Source organism: Chiloscyllium punctatum, chromosome 9, assembly GCF_047496795.1.
Source record: "Chiloscyllium punctatum isolate Juve2018m chromosome 9, sChiPun1.3, whole genome shotgun sequence".
Taxonomy (NCBI): domain Eukaryota; kingdom Metazoa; phylum Chordata; class Chondrichthyes; order Orectolobiformes; family Hemiscylliidae; genus Chiloscyllium; species Chiloscyllium punctatum.
The window spans coordinates 53960416-53979336 of NC_092747.1; the positions used below are offsets into that span (position 1 = coordinate 53960416).

General features: G+C 42.4%; 1 protein-coding gene across 2 annotated transcripts in view; it reads right to left on the reverse strand.

Annotated features, from left to right (window-relative positions):
- LOC140481405 (coiled-coil domain-containing protein 138-like) overlaps positions 1-18921 on the reverse strand; it is a 114006-nt gene that overhangs the window by 79497 nt on the left and 15588 nt on the right. The window lies entirely within an intron of this gene.

Sequence of the window (18921 nt, forward strand, 5' to 3'; positions counted from 1 at the left end):
GTAGTACTCCAATCTCTATCCATCTGCAAACTCCTTATGTCTTCTTCACAACATTCTGTCCTAACCTATCTTTATGGCGTTTGTGAATTTAACCACTATCCCTTCTCTCCCCTCATTTAGGTAATTGATCTAAATTATAAAAGGTTGAGTCCCCAATACAGGGGAACCTCGATTATCTGAACGAGATGGGCGGGCACTATTTCGTTCGGATAATTGATTATTCGGTTAATCAATTAAATGCCTTTCCTCTGGGACTCGGAGTTTTTTAAAGTCTGCTCCTCATTCAAGAGACTGCAGCAGCACACAGTGCATGTGGCCCCGCCCCCCCCAGTCCCATCCAACACCATTCACCTAAACCCTTCCAACCCCGTCCCACACTGCTCCTGCCCCCCAACACCGCCCCCACACCCCCAATCCCATCCAACATCTCCCGCCCCCAACACCGCCGCCTGCTCCCTAAACCCGTCCAACACCGTCCCCCTGCCCCCTAATCCCATCCAACACCGCCCCCTGGCCCCCATACTTGTCCAACACTGCCCCCCCGCCCCCCCAAACCCACCCAACATCCCCCCCCCCAAACCCGTCCAGCACTGCTCCTCGCCCGCCCCCCCCAACTAAACAATTTATCTAAAGTTCAACACTAAAAGAGCTATAGAATGTTGATCAATCCTGTTCTGTCAAGCGGAAATGACAAAACATGGGAAAGGATCGAGTAAGTCCAAATACGTGGGGCACCCATCGGAAGCATCGAGTATGCCCGAGGCCGCAGCTGTGACCCTCTCTGCTACTTCAATGGACCTGGTTACTCACCAGGTCCTGGTTGCAGAATTTGCGAAATTGCAAAACAAAAATTGAAGCCACGATTGAAGTTTAGTAGTAGTTTGGACCTGCTTTCAGCCGTGCTTCAAAGACACGAGCAGCAACTTGAAAGCCTTGGAAATAGAACGGATGAGGTCAAGTGCCGAACCACAGTGGCAGAGACCATGATCGATTCCTCTAAGGAGTAGATCCAAGTCCTTGAAAAACAGGTCCGTACTTTAACTGAACAAGTTGACGACCTCAAGAATAGGGGCAGGAGGAAGAGCATTTGTATCGTTGGTCTGCCGGAGGAGATGGAAAGCGGTCAGCCAGTGAGATTCTTTGAGAACTGGCTGCCTTAATTCCTTCACTTAGAAGCTGAAGCAGAGCCGGTGAAGATTGAGAGAGCTCATTGCATTACAGTGCGCAGGTCAGGCTTGGACCAGTGCCCTCGCCCTGTCCTTGTAGGGTTTCATAGTTACGGGGACACACAAAGAGTTATAGAAGCTTCCAGAACCCAGGGGAAACACCCAATGGCTTTAATTCATGAAGGCTCCAGGATTATGTTCTTTCAGGACTTTTCAGCAGCAGTGATTTGGCAAAGGAAGTCTTTTGATGATATCAAGAGAAGACTAAGGGAATTTGGAATTCAGTGTTCTTTGAGGTACCTAGTGGTGCTCCACATTTCTTTCAATGGACCAACACACTCATTTGACTCTCCAAAGAAAGTGAATAACTTTGTGGACACATTAAAGTAGGCTGGGTGCTTTAATGGATATAGATAATAATTTTTCTTTTTTCTTCAAGTAAGTTTGTTGGATGTTTTGGTTATTTACCCGCGTGATAGTCGGGAATGAGTAGAGTACTCACTTTTAACTTCTTCGTTAACATAACTATTTTCTTTCTTTTTTTTGCTTGTGTCTGGGTGCAGCTTAAGCTGGAGGGAGTTATGAAGGCGGTTGTGATGACTAAATGCCTACCTAAGGGCAGTTTAAGCCCGGTTTTGGTGGTTAATTGCCCTGACTGCCATATTGGTAGCGGGGCAGACAACAAGGTTTTGGGACGTGTAAGTGCACCCAATGGGTGGGGGGCAAATCCCCTATTGAATGCCACTGGCGCTTTGTATTTTGCTTAGCTTTTTGGTTTTGTATGTATGTAGGTTTGGAAAGTTTTGAGAGCTTGTTAGTTGTAGTAGTTTTAGTTAATGAATCCTTTTCCATTGATGCTCAGTGATGTGTAATTTGAGTTCTTCCTCTCTGCAGTTCAAATATTGTTACAGAGTATTATGGCTAATGATGTGCTTAAATGGTGTACCTGGAACATAAGGGGGAGCCATGCGCCAATCAAGAGGAAAAAGGTACTTTCCAGTCTTAAAAAGGAGGGGGTGGATATTGTCCAATTGCAGGAGAAACACCTCAATGACAAGGAATGTTTGAGATTACAGCAGGGTGGGTTTGATTGGGTTTTTTTTGTCTTTTAATATTAGGAGTAGGGGAGTGGCCATACTTCTTAGGAAGAATCTTCTATGTAAATTACTAGATTGTATTAAAGACACTCATGGGAGGTTCACGATCCTCAAAGCTTTGATACATGAAGAAGAATATCGTATTTTGAATGCTTATTGCCCCTGGCACACCCGCTTAAATTCTCAGGTGGTGCATTTTCCAAATTGAGTAAGCCTGCATCAAAGCACATTATTATTTCAACTGTCTTTTGGATCCCATGGTAAACAGAACGCCCAAAGGTTCCCCAATACCTTCTTTGCAATCTAAGCAATTAGTGGATTTGCGTGTGGAACTAGGGTTGGTGGATGTTTGGAGGCAGCTCCACCCCTCAGGTAGGGATTTACTTTCTTCTCTAACCTGCACAAGTGCCACACTAGGATTGATCTTTTCCTTACCTCTGCAGTGGCATCCTGCACAATTGGGAATATTACCATCCCTGATCATGCAGCAGTATACTTATTGGTTAAGATTAAGGGCAATAAAGCAGGTTTGAGACACTGGTGAATGGCTCTTTTTATTCTTAAGGATAGTAAGTTAATTGAGTATTTCTTTAATGAATTCAGATCTTTCTTAGCCATTAATTCAGATTCAGCCAGTAACCCATCCATTCTTTGGGAAACTGCTAAGGCTTATGCCAGGTGGATAATTACTTCTTACTCCACCAGTAGGAAGTGACAGAAGGGAGGGCGGCAATACTTACTGGAGACATATTTGAGAGCAGCTGAGTGGGTATACTTTGATAGACCCTTGGTGGCTAAGCTAGAGAATCACAGCAATTTGGTCCACATTGAATTCCATGCTCACACAAACAGCAAAGAAGGTATTTGCTTTTGCAAAACAAAGGTTGTTTTAGCATGGTAATAAGCCGAGGAAGTAATCTGCATACATTGCCAGCAAAAAGAGCACCCTTCAAGCCATTACCTCAATCAGAGAAGGGACTGTGACTCTTACCTGCAATTCCAAAAAGATAAATGCAGCATTTCAGAGATTTTATTCTGAATTATATCAGACTGAGTGTTTTGAGGATAAATGTGTTAAGCTGGAGTCTTTTTTCAAGAATTGGATCTTCCAGGGGTAACCCCTGAACATGCATCTTGCCTTAATGCCCCTTTGTCAGTGTAGTACACTGCGAAGCAGTTTCAGAGCAGAAAGGCACCCGGTCCTGACGGCCTTCCTATTGAATTTTATTAAGAATTTATAAACATTGTCAGGGCCGATGGTTAATATATTCAACCACTCATACAGCCACGATTGCCTTCCACCAACCTTAAGCAAGATTATTAGCTCTCTTATTATTAGAAAGGGAAGACCCCAGAGGATTGTGCTTCTTATAGGCCCATCTCACTTTTAAATGTTGAGTTCAAAATCCAGTCTAAGACCTTTGCATTAAGGCTGGCAACTGTGCTGCCTTCCATGGTCAAAAAGAACCAGCAGAATTCTGGGTAATCCAAGATGGAGGTAAGGAAAAATTTCTGGTGGTAAGAGCTGCTCCTTTTTTGAGGTATTTTAGGAATTGGAGGTGATTTCCTCAAATTCCAGGAGCAGCAATTACTGTTTTATATGCTGTTGCATTTTGTTTTCCAAAGTTCCAAAACAAAGTCAAGGCAACAGCAGTTTTAAAAGGGAGAAGAACAGACAAAGGAAGCACATGGTGAGGACAGTGCAGGAGAGAGAGAAAGAAACTGACACCACAGTGAACCTGCAGAGTTACTGCTTTTGCTGTTTGAATTCATGTATTGCTGGACATTAGAGTGCGTCTGGGAAAATTAACAAACAGTGAAATTTACAACTGATCTTGAGGGAATTGCTTGGACGAAATCGCAGCACAGAATCAGGTAAATGAATTGTTTTAAGTGTGGCCTACAGAAAGTCTGCTGTAGTGAGCAGAGAGAGTTCTTTTCTCAATTATATATTTTTTGAGATATGTCTCTTGATTAAACTTAAAACATAAGCCATAACTATTAATTTAACATGGGGCAGTGTTTTGTAGAGGAATAAGACAGTGTTATTTTCTGGGTCAGTAGATTGTGAAGAAGCAAAAATGGTCTTTAGTAGAGTGATAAGCGCTTCTTGTCAGATGTGAGAGTTTAAGGAGAGTTTACGGGTTACTGCAGAGTATATCTGCAATAAATGCTGTTGGTAGCGAATCCTATCAGATCGAATGGCTTGGATGGACAGACAGTTAGAGGCAATGAGGAATTTGCAACAGCAATGGTACATGATGGATGGCAGTTATAGAAGGGGGGGGGGGGGTCTCAGATAGTCATAGAGATGAGTTAACTCCAGGAAAGGCAGGAGAGGTAGGCAGGTAGTGCAAGACTCGTCTGTGGCTATCCCCATTTCAACAAGTATGCTGTTTTGGAAAATGTAGGGGGTGATCGATTCACAGGGGAACATAGCACGAACAGCTAAGTTTCTGGTATTGTGACTGGCTCTAATGCAACGAGCAGTATGTCGGGTTCCAAGAGATCAGTTGTGTTAGGGGACTCTCTAGTCCGATGTACAGACAGATGTTTCTGTAGCCAGCAGAGAAAAATCAGAATGGTGTGATACTTCCCTGGGTGCCAGAATCAAGGGTGTCTAAGAGAGGGTGCAGAATGTTCTCAAGGGGGAGAGGGGCCAGCAAGAGGTCATTGTCCACATTGGAACCAATGACATAGGAAGAGAAAAGGTTGAGATTCTAAAAGGCGATTATAGAGAGTTAGGCAGGAATTTACAAAGGAGGTCCTCGAGAGTAGTTATATCTGGATTATTCCCAGTGCTACGAGCCAGTGAGGACAGAAATAGGAGGACAGAGCAGAAGAATGCATGGCTGAGGAGCTGGTGTATGGGAGAAGGATTCACATTTTTGGATCATTGGAATCTCTTTTGGGGTAGAAGTGACCTGTACAAGAAGGATGGATTGCACCTAAATTGGAAGGGGACTAATATACTTGCAGGGAAATTTAGGGTGAGATGCTTGGGAGGATTTAAATTAGTAAGGTGGAGGAGGGGGTGGGTTAGGACGCAGGGAGATAGTGAGGAAAGAGATCAATCTGAGATTGGTACAGTTGAGAACAGAAGCGAGTCAAACACAGGGCTGGCAAGGACAAGGTAGGACTAATAAGTTAAACTGCATTTATTTCAATGTGAGAGGCCTAAAAGGGAAGGCAGATAAACTCAGGGCATGGTTACGAACATGGGACTGGAATATCATAGGAATCACAGAAACATGGCTCAGGGATGGGCAGGACTGGCAGCTTAATGTTCCAGGATACAAATGCTACAGGAAGGATAGAAAGGGAGGCGAGAGAGGAGGGGGAGAGAAGTTTTTGATAAGGGAGAGCATTACAATTGTGCTGAGGGTGGATATTCCCGGAAATACATCCAGGGAAGTTATTTGGGTGGAACTGAGAAATAAGAAAGGGATGATCACATTATTGGGATTGCATTATAGACCCCCTAATAGTAAGAGGGAAATCGAGAAACAAACTTGTAAGCTTACAGATCTGTTATCTGTAAGAATAACAGGGTGGTTATGGTAGGGGATTTTAACTTTCCAAACATAGACTGGCACTGCCATACTGTTAAGGGTTTAGAATGGAGAGGAATTTGTTAAGTGTGTACAAGAATATTTTCTGATTCAGTATGTGGATGTACCTACTAGAGAAGGTGCAAAACTTGACCTACTCTTGGGAAATAAGGCAGGGCAGGTGACTGAGGTGTCAGTGGAGGAGCACTTTGGAGCCAGTGACCATAATTTTATTAGATTTAAAATAATGATGGAAAAGGGTAGACCAGATCTAAAAGTTGAAGTTCTAAATTTTGACCAATTTTGAAAGGCCAATTTTGACGGCATTAGGCAAGAACTTTCAAAAGCTGATTGGGGGCAGATGTTCACAGGTAAAGGGACAGCTGGAAAATGGGAAGCCTTCAGAAATAACACCTTTGGCAGTGTTTTGTAGAGGAATAAGATGGTGTTATTTTCTGGGTCAGTAGATTGTGAAGAAGCAAAAATGGCCATTAGTAGAGTGATAAGCGCTTCTAGTCAGATGTGGGAGTTTAAGGAGAGTATACGAGTTACTACAGAGTATATCTGCAATAAATGCTGTTGGTTGCGAATCCTATTAGATCGAATGGACAGATAGTTAGAGGCAATGAGGAATTTGCAATAGCAATGGTACATGATGGATGGCAGTTATAGGAAGGGGGAAAAGTCTCAGATAGAGTCATATAGATGGGTTAACTCCAGGAAAGGCAGGAGAGGTAGGCAGGTAGTGCAGGAGTCATCTGTGGCTATCCCCATTTCAACAAGTATGCTGTTGAAAGTATATTCCTGTTAGGGCGAAAGGAAAGGCTGGTAGGTATAGGGAATGCTGGATGACTAAAGAAATTGAGGATTTTGTTAAGAAAAAGAAGGAAGAATATGTCAGGTATAGACAGAAGAGATCGAGTGAATCCTTAGAAGAGTATAAAGTCGGCAGGAGTATACTTAAGAGGGAAAGCAGGAGGGCAAAAAGGGGACATGAGATAGCTTTGGCAAATAGAATTAAGGAGAATCCAAAGAGTTTTTACAAATACATTAAGAACAAAAGGGTAACTAGGGAGAGAATTGGGCCCCTCAAAGATCAGCAAGGCAGCCTTTGTGTGGAGCCACAGAAAATGGGGGAGATATTAAGCGAGTATTTTACACCAGTATTTACAATGGATAACAACATGGAAGATACAGAATGTAGGAAAATAGATGATGACATCTTGAAAAATGTCCATATTATAGAGGAGGTAGTGCTGAATGTCTTGAAACACATAAAGGTGGATAAATCCCCAGGACCTGATCAGGTCTACCGTAGGACTCTGTGGGGAGCTAGGGAAGTAATTGCTAGGCTCCTTGCTGAGATATTTGTATCATCGAAAGTCACAGGTGAGGTGCCGGAAGACTGGAGGTTGGCTAACGTTGTGCCACTGTTGAAGAAGGGTGGTAAGGTCAAGCCAGGGAGCTATAGACTAGTGAGTCTGACGTCAGTGGTGGGCAAGTTGTTGGAGAGAATCCTGAGGGACAGGATGTACATGTATTTGGAAAGGCAAGGACTGATTAGGGATAGTCAACATGGCTTTGTGCATGGGAAATTATGTCTCACAAACTTGATTGAGTTTTTTGAAGAAATAACAAAGAGGATTGATGAAGGCAGAGTGGGAGATGTGATTGAAATGGACTTCAGTAAGGTGTTCGACAAGGTTCCCCATGGTAGACTGGTTAGCAAGGTTAGATCTCATGGAATACAGGGAGGACTAGAACTAGCCATTTGGATACAGAACTGGCTCAAAGATAGAAGACAGACGGTGGTGGTGGGGCTTAACAATGATGTGCAATCCAGTAATTTTAATATTTCGACGGCAATCGACAAGGTTGTCCCCTCTTTCACCACTGTTGTTTATGTTGGTGATTGAGCCACTGACAGAGGCCATCCATCGGGACCCTGCATATTTGTCCCATAAAGTCACATAAGATTACATTGTTTGCAGATGTTGTTCTTATCTTTTTGTCAAATCCAGCAGTTTCAGCGGTACCTCATCTGATACAATGTATCAATTAATTGGGCACTTTTTCGGGCTATAAGAGTAATTTGCCAAAGTCAGAGGCTTTGCCTACGGGAGGTCTTAGGGGAAATACCTGATGCCAAGGGCAAGTCCCGATTTCCTTTTAAATGGTCGCGGGGGGTTTTTATTTTGGTATATTCATTACTCACACCTTTGATCATTTATTTAAGGTGAACTTTGTTAATTTGTTTGACAAAATTAAACAAGACCTTCGAAGGTGGGAAGCACTTCCTACATCCTGGCTAGGTCGCATAGCTCTTATTAAAATGAATGTCCTTCCTCATTTGCTATCCCCCATGTGAATGTTTTCTTTCATCTTTCCCAGAAAGGCATTCAGGATATTTAATGACTGGTTTAGCTCTTTTATTTGGCACCATTAACGACCCCTTATCAAGCTAACCAAATTGCAACTGCCCCACAGATCCGTTTTTCTCAGATCAGGGATTATATTCAAAAGAACTACACTTTTAACAGGCCCTTAGAGATCTGATGTAGAGTAGAGGGTTGAGAGTGTGTTGCTGGAAAAGCACAGCAGGTCAGGCAGCATCCGAGGAACAGGAAAATCGACATTTCAGGCCGGAGCCCTTCATCAGGAATGAGGCTGGGAGCCTCATGGGGTGGAGAGATAAATGGGAGGGGGTGGGGCTGGGGAGAAGGTAGCTGAGAGTACGATAGGTGGATGGAGGTGGGGGTAAAGGTGATAGGTCAGAGGGGAGAGTGGAGCGGATAAGTGGGAAGGAAGATGGACAGGTAGGACAGGTCATGAGGATGGTGCAGAGCTGGAAGGTTGGAACTTACTTCAGCACTCTCAACTCTGATCTCCAGCATCTGCAGACCTCACTGTCTCCACAAAGAAGGTGCTTAGTGCTAAGAACACACCGTCTGTCAGCACCCTTTATCATTTGTTGGAGAATGGCTCCTCAGATGAGTCTTGGCGACTTTGTGAGGTCTGGAAGAGAGAGTTGGGGGTTGAGATCTCCTTGGGAAACATGGGAGGATGTTTGTGAAAATACAAGAAGGATTTTGATCTGTAATAGGACCCACGCCGTGCAGCTGAAGATTATTCACAGGGCCCATTTGTCCCCAGACCGTCTCTCAAAATTCAATGTGGGAGTATCGTCAATATGTCCCAAATGCAAATGACTATGGGCACCCTTACTCATTGCTTGTGGGCCTGCTGTAGGTTTTGTACATATTGGGGTGCTGTATAAGGTGAGACAGAGAATATCTTATGGACCCAGTTTTTCTTCTCCGGGGTCTGGCCAGGATACCTAACTTAGTCACGCATAGTCAAAACTCTTTAATATCCTTATTTTTTGTGCTAGGAAAAATATTCTGTTGTGCTGGGTGCCTGAAACCCCACCCCCAGGTCTACTAGGCTGGCGCAAGCTAGTCATAAAACACAGATTCCTTTAGACTTTCTCACGAGTATGGTGCACCAAAAAACTGAGCACTTTTATAAGACATGGCAGCCCTTTTTGGATTACCTAGATACAGACTTATCTGCCACTTTTATGTAGCCATGATGATCTTGTCTAATGAATCTAATATCTTGAGAGGAAGAACTACGAATGTATGAATGTGTATTAGTTAATGCTCTCAAAGATCATTTTTCTTCGATCCACTCATATACTTTGTTGTTTTCTTTGTATATGCACATGGACGGAATCTTGTTCAGTTTGCATTTTGTTTTGAGTGGTGTTGTTGTTGGTTTATTGTAATATTTAAAAAAGTCTTTTCTCATTAAAAATATTTTTTAAAAACTAATTCCTAAAACCCAACATTACATGTTAAATCATATAAACCAAAATTAAAATTTTTGCAAACTTTGTATTTGAGTTAAATAACGAGGACAAAACGTAATGGAAATGTTGTAGTATAAATCCAATTTTTGGTGTCATCAAGGAAAATGAAGTGGGAGAGTGATGCAAAGGTATGTTTTCAGAGTATATTTGTGACCAGTGGCAACTCGTTTATCATTCAATGCAGTGAAAAATTGAAGTATTCTGTGTTGTGTGCATTTATGGGCATGCTTTTTCACTCAGATGAGACTGGGTATCAGAGTTCGGTGCATTCCAAAATGAGATGCCTGAATTTGAGCTACCTAAGCATCCGTGCCAGCCTAATCAATACTTCGACTGTTTGCCCAGACCCATGGAATGTTTTCTAAAGCATTGGCACCATCCTCCATTGCCTCTGCCTCTTCTTCCAAGAGAATGTGCTACTCCTGCACATTGCCTCTTCAAGGCCCACACCTCAGAGGAGGGCCATGTCATGAAGAGCACAGCAGATTAGCACTTTGAGGGAGAATATTTTTAAGGCATGCAAGGTCCATTCTCCCCACTAACCTCTCTTCCAGATCTGGCATCTTTCCCTGCGGCTGCAGGAGGTGCAACACCTGCCACCTCACCTCCATCCAAGGCCCCAAAGAATCATTCCAAGTCTGGCAGAGAATTGCCAGCATTTCCTCTAGCCTGACTTACTACATCTGTTGCTCCTGATGTGGTCTCCTCTACATTGGAGAGATCAAGCGCAAACTTGTTCAAGGAACATCTATGGTCCGCACACCCCAATCAATGTCACCTCCTGTTGCCAGCCATTTCAACTCCTCCTCCTACTCCTCCAATAACATGTCAGTATGGGCCTCCTCCACCATCAAAATAAGAACACCTCATCTTCCACTGCAGAAGCTTACAACCTTATGGCCTCAGCATCGAATCCACCAACTTCCAAAATCTCCCCAACCCCCCAACTCATCCCAGGTGCAGCGTTCCCTCTCCACTCCACCTCCTTGACCTGACATAACCCATTCATCTTCCAGCTATTGGTTCCACTCTTCCCACTGATCAATCTGATTCACCTCATATCTGCATCCACCTATCAGCATCCTACTTACCTTTCTCCCAGCCCTACCCCCACCATTTATTTCTCACGCCCCTTCCCCCTCCCGTCCTGATGAAGGGTCCTGCCCAAAATGTCAACTCTCCTGCTCTTCTGATACTGTTTGATCTGCTGTGCTTTTTCCAGCTCCACATTTTATCAACTCTAACTTTCCAGCACCTGCAGTCCTCAGTATCTCCAAATTTTTTAAGGCACTATGACTGCTCATTTTCTGAAGTGTGACCACATGAGTTAAGGAACCTCTATGCCTCCTTCCTGGGTCATGTGAAAGAGATAGTGTTACCTTTTAAAAGGATCATCCCTCATGCCCTGAAAGCCATCCACAAACTCTTCTGGATCTCAGAGAGCTGCAGCAACTGCAATTCCCAAGAACGAAGGAGTCATTCTAACTGTGGGGTACTGTGCCAATGCTTGCATGAAGTTGTTTTTGCAGTTGCAAAGCAGATTGACACAGAGTTAAATCCTTTTCAATTGAGGAATCTCCCTGGTTGGTCAGCACTACCCTGATAGCCATATTAGTATAATCAATTGTCCCTTAATTCAGCAATGAAGGCAAATTTTAACGTCACTCTATCCATGTTACATTATAGTGCCTTCCTGAATTATGCATTCCTGAATTGCCTTGTGCAATGATGAACATCCACTTGAGAAATACTATCTAGCCTGCCGCCAATCAGTGGAATGACCTGAACGTAAAGATGGTCAGAGTTACTGTGTTCTTTACCACGACTGGTGATGTATGTCAATAACGCCTTTGAGGCCTGAGGTGATCCTCAATGAGGGCACACAATGCAGGCACCAATATCCATGAAGCTGGCACAGTCTCCCAACAGTCTTAGGCTCTGGCATCTCGAGGAAGCTTATTATTTGCCGGTATGTTATACAGGGAGGATTTTGCCTTCACTGTCTCCCAATCCCTTGTTTCTCACATTTGCCTTACATCGTGGCTAAGGATATGCATATATACCAGAAGCTGTTCCTCACTGCTGATTAACTCCAATTCACAGTAGCAAATCCCCATATCCAAAATGGCCGTGCTTAATGCCAGTTACACTGTAATGATTTTCTGAAAATCCAATGCACTGTCCCTGCAATCCACGTAATCTCACTCCCCACTCCATAACTACACCACCATTTCGCAGGTCTCATTCTATTGGTCACTGCTTGACTATTCATAAGGCGATTCCTGAGCCTTCCTCCTCTTACATAGCATCCTGAGCAGTATTACACTGGTTTCCTGCTACATTATAATTTCCTCCACGGAGGAAAGATTGTCTGGGAGTTCCATAACTCCTCTCAAAAATTATTAATTACCTTTCAACAGGCTGGCAAATGAAACACACAGCCTCAATCCAGCTAGCTCTACAATGCTGGAAAAATATCATGACTGCTCTTCACCATTTCCTAGTTACGCAAAGTTCATCTTAAAATCAACTTCAGTACTTTCATTTCTAAAAAAAACCTGCAACTTTGTTATTAACTGCTCTCCCTACTGAAAAACAGATTTGCGTAACAAATGCACTTGCCCTTTCTCGTTCTGTATCTCTTGATGCAATCTGGTCTACTGGCTTCTCCACTCCCTCAATTTTACTATACCTTGCTGCATCTCTTGAAACTATCCTGCCACTCTGTTCTCTCTGACACTCTGCACTTCTCTCCCTTTTCTCAACATTTCTTTCACTCTGCTGAGTCTCCTATCTCCCGACATCTGTCTCATGTCCACTCCTCACTTTCTTCCCCAATTGCTCTTTCTATATCTCTGTAGATTTCCATTTTTTTATCCACATTCAATATACATTTCTCATATGTTCTCTTTCAATTCCGCCTATACCCTTTGCCCATTAATACAATGAATGAAACATGAGATGGCGCAGTAAGAGGCCACAGATAAAAGTAGAGGGAACATGAAAGATAGGATAAGTTGTCAGTTATAATAGTTACAGCAAATTTTTTAAAAGTTTAAATTAACACAGGAAGGAGAAATCAAGCTGGCAAGAGAGACAACGAGGTGTTACAACTAACTGCCAATGCAGTTGAATCAGGAGAACCAAGACAACAATACCAAAAAGGTATTTCCTTCTTTGTATATAACACCCACAATACTGAAATATCACATTTAAATAATAAATTCTCAAAAAAACATAAATATGCAATCAAATGTTCATTCAAACTTAATTGAGAAATCAATGGCGAGAAACTACTGTATTGGCATTTGAGTAGAGCACCATCATCTGGCTTGATTCAGAACTGCATAATCACTTCAACTTAAGTAACTGAAACATGAAAAACAATAAGCACAACTGTGGATGGTGCCTTCCCATTTTTGGACGGAATCCCGAAATCCAGAAGTCGGAGAGAAGACAGAAACCCACGGCCTGTCAGGATGCAAATGTTTTCCGGATCACCTAGCAATCAGGCTCCTGACCTGTGGCCGGTGGCTTTCACCTGGTATCAGGACACCAGGAGTCAAAGTCATGGCCACCAAGAATTGCTGATCACTCAGAAGCTGCAGCTTCAGAACTCTTGAATCCCATGGAGGAGACAAAACGGATGCTGGTACAACATGCCCAGACTCTTGGATGGAGAAATGACAAAGACAAAATTCTCATAAGATGGGGATTGGCTCTCATCAGTCACCTCCTTGCCCTACATCCAATCATTCAATCATGCATAGATCAGTGCAAATCGAGACAACCTGTACACACTGGTTAAGCAGTTGGATAGGATGACTCTTTCTCCTCCTATTTGGAGTCGAAATAATTACATCCAAGTAACTGATATCCTAAGGGTCTTTAATGGCAACGGGGAGGTAAGGTAGGGCTTCAGCCTTCCCACGCTGAACTTAATTTCGACAGAGATGAATAGACGGCAAGGTTCTGATACATCAATATCCACTTAAGTTCCCTTAACACCTCCCGACTTGATACCTCCAGAAACAGTAACATTGTCCCCTCAGAACACTAAAAAGAGAGGAGGGAATTTGGGTTTGGTGGTGGCATCACACTGCAATGGGCAAAAGTGGGGGAGTATGTTCCTATGAATATGTAGGAGGGTGAGATTGTAGGACAACAGAAATGCTGTCATGGTTCTGAGAGGGGAAGCGGTGAAAGTGGAAGATGTGCAACAACACATTTAGAAGCACAGATGATGATCATATAACCTATTGTGCTGCCTCTTGATTAGAGTGATTCAAAATCAATTCCAAGCTTAGCTCTCTCCATAAAGCATCTTCTGTTTCAAATATATACTCAACTTTTATCTTAACAAATGCATTGTCATTGCCTCAGCTATTTCTTAGAGCAATACATTGGCGATTCCAACACCACAATGGCTCCCAAACCTCTCTTTTCTCACGATCATTTTAAATTAATGAATCCATTAATTCTAACTTGCAAACCAGAGAATTTTCTCCATTCATCTATTAAAATCTTATTTTTCACAAAAAAATTAAAACCTTTATTCTTTGCTCAACTTGCTAAATATCCAGTACTTTAAGGTTCTGCTTACAATTGCCAATTCTGACCATCATCCCAATGGTTCTTGCTTGTCACAACCTATGACCTCAATGAATCTAAAGCTGGGGCAGTCAAAAAGTCAACAAGTATACAATATGCTCCAGCGGCAAAACCCAAAATGCTGTTGACCTTCATAATGATATGAACAAACTACACACTCAGCTGTAGATGAACTCCTAGTTCTTTGTTCATCTCTAACCTCTGAGCATTTTTCACCGATTTCAGTCCCTGTGACAAACTCCATCCTCTGCTATTGACTTCATCCCTCTCCTAGGCAACTGCCTGAGGCTAAACCAGATTGTTCATGGCGTGTGTCATCTCTAACCCTGAGATTGACTTTCGAGTACATACCCACGCAAGTGCCAAGAGCACGTTTGCACCTCCACCCTCCACCGACTCTATCCTTAGCTCAGTTTATCTGCTGGAGGTCATTTAGCCCATTCAATGAGACCGTGTCTGATTAGACAATCCCAACTTAACCTTCCCACCTCATTACTATGTCCCTGATCCCCAGACTGACTAAAAATCAGTCTATCTCAGCCTTGAATATACTTAGTGACTCAGCCTAGAGAATTCCACAGATTTACTACGCTCTGAAAGAAAAAGGAATCCTCCACATTCTGTTTTTAATGTGCGACGCTTATCCTGAGATTATGCCCTCTGGTCCTAAGCTCTCCCTCGAGGGGAAACAAACTTTCCATATCTATCCTATCAAATCCACTAAGAGTTTTGTATGTTTCAATACGATCACCTCTTGTCCTTCAAAAGTCAAACACGTAAAACATGTTCATCTTACTCAACCTCAGACTTTCTGTAATCTCCGGTAGACCCTCCAAAATAATTGTGATCATCTATTTCTGGCCATGTGAATATCCTTGCTTTCAACTATTCTACCACAGGTGCCCAGGCCATAATCTCCAGAATTTCCATCCTAAAGCTCTCCTTTAAAAGGATATTTAAAAACTACTTCTTTGACCAAGGAAGGTTTAGCCTTTGCCCTAAAGCTCACAATGTATCCAGTGTAAATTTCTGTAAAATTCTTGGGAATTTTATTATCAGTTGTTTTTCTTCAATGTCCTGGGGCTTTTTACTGCTGTCTACTTCAAGCCTACAGCTGGACACCATAAATGGTGGGATTCCTACTGCTTCATTATAAGACTGGCATTATCAGTCATCTTGTAAATAGGCCCATGCCATTTGATCACTGTGCAAATCTAGTAATTTCTTGCTGTATATCGTGCAAACTCATGAATGGTACCTCATCCAGTTGACCTATGGTTACCAAGGAAGTGTAAAATATCTCAAAAGGTTGTGTGACAGGTGAAATTAACTGTTTTGTGCATCTTACTGTAGCAACCTGAGTGGTGTTTGCCAATAATAGGATAATGCCAAAAAGCCAAAATGGTGTTCTGCCCATCACACAAATGAGTAATATGGTATATCAGTTGCAATGCCGAGGTGTTGCAAGGTACGCAGACTGTATGTTCCCAAGACTAACAGATCATATCAAACAGCATATCCTTTGAATTGTTCCAAAAACATAGGGTACTGACTGTACTCGAGTGACTTATGCTTGCAGGAGAAGGTGAGGACTGCAGATGCTGGAGACCAGAGTTGAAAAATGAGGTGCTGGAAAAACACAGCAGGACAGGCAGCATCTGAGGAGCAGGGGAATCAACGTTTCAGGCTTATGCTTGCAACCTTGCATGCCTGTTCAACATTAGAAGTGATGCTGTAAATGGACAACATTTTCTAGATAATCCTGAAATGTAAAGAACTATGCTGACAACCAACTTAGATCATCAGTCAGGCTTGAAGCATGGCACACTTGCATGTATTGAAAGCTACATATATTAATATACTAGGCACTATTCTTTGTACACAGACAGAACATATAAACACCATGCAACCATTTCAACTCAAAAAATAGGTGACAACTTGTTTAATTTCTCAGGATAATGCTGTGATCAATCAGTCCACCCGTCTGGTTTAAAATTTAAACAAAGATCTGGAAGTTAACTGTCCATCAGCATTAAAGAGAGCATTCTCCTTGGAAATGCCTCTAACGAGTTCACATGCAAAACAATCAGCAGTCTTCTCAAGTATAAATGATGGTTTAGTCCTTAAATTGGTATTTTACAAATTATCCTGATGGGTGCAACATGAAACGCTTCAACAATGTGTTTTTTTTTCAACAATACATATTTTATTGTATTAAATGGTATGTTGTAACATAGTTCTGATATTACTTTAATCTCCAATATTGCCTCAAATCCATTCCAATTAAAATCCTGTTAGCGTCTATTTTATCTGTTTATGGATGCTGCCTAATCTGCTAAGTATTTCCTGCCTTTTCTGTTTAATTTCAGACTTTCAGCACCAAGGTCTTTTTTTGTAAGTGTGGGATTCTATTAAGTTCACATCTAAATCTTCTCAACAAACTGTGACTAACTTGCGGGATTTTACACCTTTTTAAAATTATAATTTTTAACATTTTGCCTCAAAGTGACATTACACCAATTGATTTGTAAATAGTTAATTTATCCATTCCCCCAGTTTAACTGCAATCACTAAGTTTAGACTGTATCCCAATATTAATATTAGGATAGGTATTCCATTTCTTTTCAAAAGTGATCATCCTTACTTCATTGGATATACACACAGACTCACAAATTTTCATTCGTTCACATTGCTAAGTTTGTTAGTGCACAATTTTCTTTGCCATTTTCAAATTCATCCATGTTTGCTGCTGAATACAGTCAGAGTCATGGAGATGTACAACGTGGAAACAGACCTTTCGGTAAAACCTGTCCATACCAACCAGATATACCAACCCAATCTAGTCCCACCTGCCAGCACTCGGCACATATCCCTCCAAACCCTTCCTATTCATATACCCATCCAAATGCCTTTTAAATGTCGTAAATGTACCAGCCTCCACAACTTCCTCTGGCAGCTCATTCCATACACGTACCACCCTCTGTGTGAAAACGTTGCCCCGTAGGTCTTTTTTATATCTTTCACCTCTCACACTAAACCTATGCCCTATAGTTCTGGACTCCCTAAGCCCAGGGAAAAGACTGTCTATTTACCCTTTCCATGCCCCTCATAATTTTGTAAACCTCTATAAGGTCACCCCTCAGCCCCCGACGCTCCAGGGAAAACAGCCCCAGCCTGTTCAGCCTATAGCTCAAATCCTCCAAACCTGGCAAGATCTTTGTAAATCTTTTCTGAACCCTTTCAAGTTTCACAACATCTTTCCAATAGGAAGGAGACCAGAATTGCACGCAATATTCCAACAGTGGCCTAACCAGTGTCCTCTACAGATGCAACATGACCTCCCATCTCCTATACTGAATACTCTGACCAATAAAAGCAAGCATATCAAACGACTTCTTCACTATCCTATCTACTTGCAACTCTACTTTCAAGGAGCTATGAACCTGCACTCCAAGGTTTCTTGGTTCAACAACACTCCCTAGGACCGTATCATTAAGTGTATAAGTCCTGGTAAGATTTGCTTTGCCAAAATGCAGCACCTCGCATTTTTCTGAATTAAACTCCACCTGCCACATGTCAGCCCATCTGATCAAGATCCTGTTGTAATCTGAGGTAACCCTCTTCACTGTCTACACCTCCAATTTTGGTGTCATCTGCAAACTTACAACTATACCTCTTATGCTCGTATCCAAATTATGGTAAATGACAAAAAGTAGTGGACCCAGCAACACTCTTTGTGGCACTCCACTGGTCATAGGCCTCCAGTCTGAAAAATAACTCTCCACCACCACCCTCTCTCTTCTACCTTTGAGCCAGTTCTGTATCCAAATGGCTAGTTCTCCCTGTATTCCGCATGATCTAACCTTGCTAACCGGTCTCTCATGGGGGACCTTATCAAACACCTTACTGAAGTCCATATAGATCACATCTACTGCTCTGCCCTCAGCAATCCTCTTTGTTACTTCTTCAAAAAACTCAATCAAGTTTGTGAGACATGATTTCCCACGCACAAAGCCATGTTGACTATCCCTAATCAGTCCTTTCCTTTCCTTTCCAAATACATGTACATCCTGTCCCTCAGGATTCCCTCCAACAACTTGCCCACCACTGACATCAGGCTCACTGGTCTATAGTTCCCTGGCTTGTCCTTACCACCCTTCTTAAACAGTGGCACCACGTTAGCCAACCTCCAGTCTTCCGGCACCTCATCTGTGACTATCAATGATACAAATATCTCAGCAAGAGGCCCAGCAATCACTTCTCTAGCTTCCCACAGAGTTCTAGGGTACACCTGATCAGGTCCTGGGGATTTATCCACCTTTATGCATTTCAAGACATTCAGCATTTCCTCCTCTGTAATTTGGACATTTAGCAAGGTGTCATCATCTATTTCCCTACATTCTATACCTTCCAAATCCTTTTCCACAGTAAATACTGATGCAAAATACTCATTTAGTATCTCCCCCATCTTCTGTGGCTCCACACAAAGGCCGCCGTGCTGATCTTTAAGGGGCCCTATTCTCTCCCTAGTTACCCCTTTGTCCTCAATGTATTTGTAAAAACTCTTTGGATTCTCCTTAATTCTATACAGGAATAAATTAAATATTTCTAAAATTATTTGCATT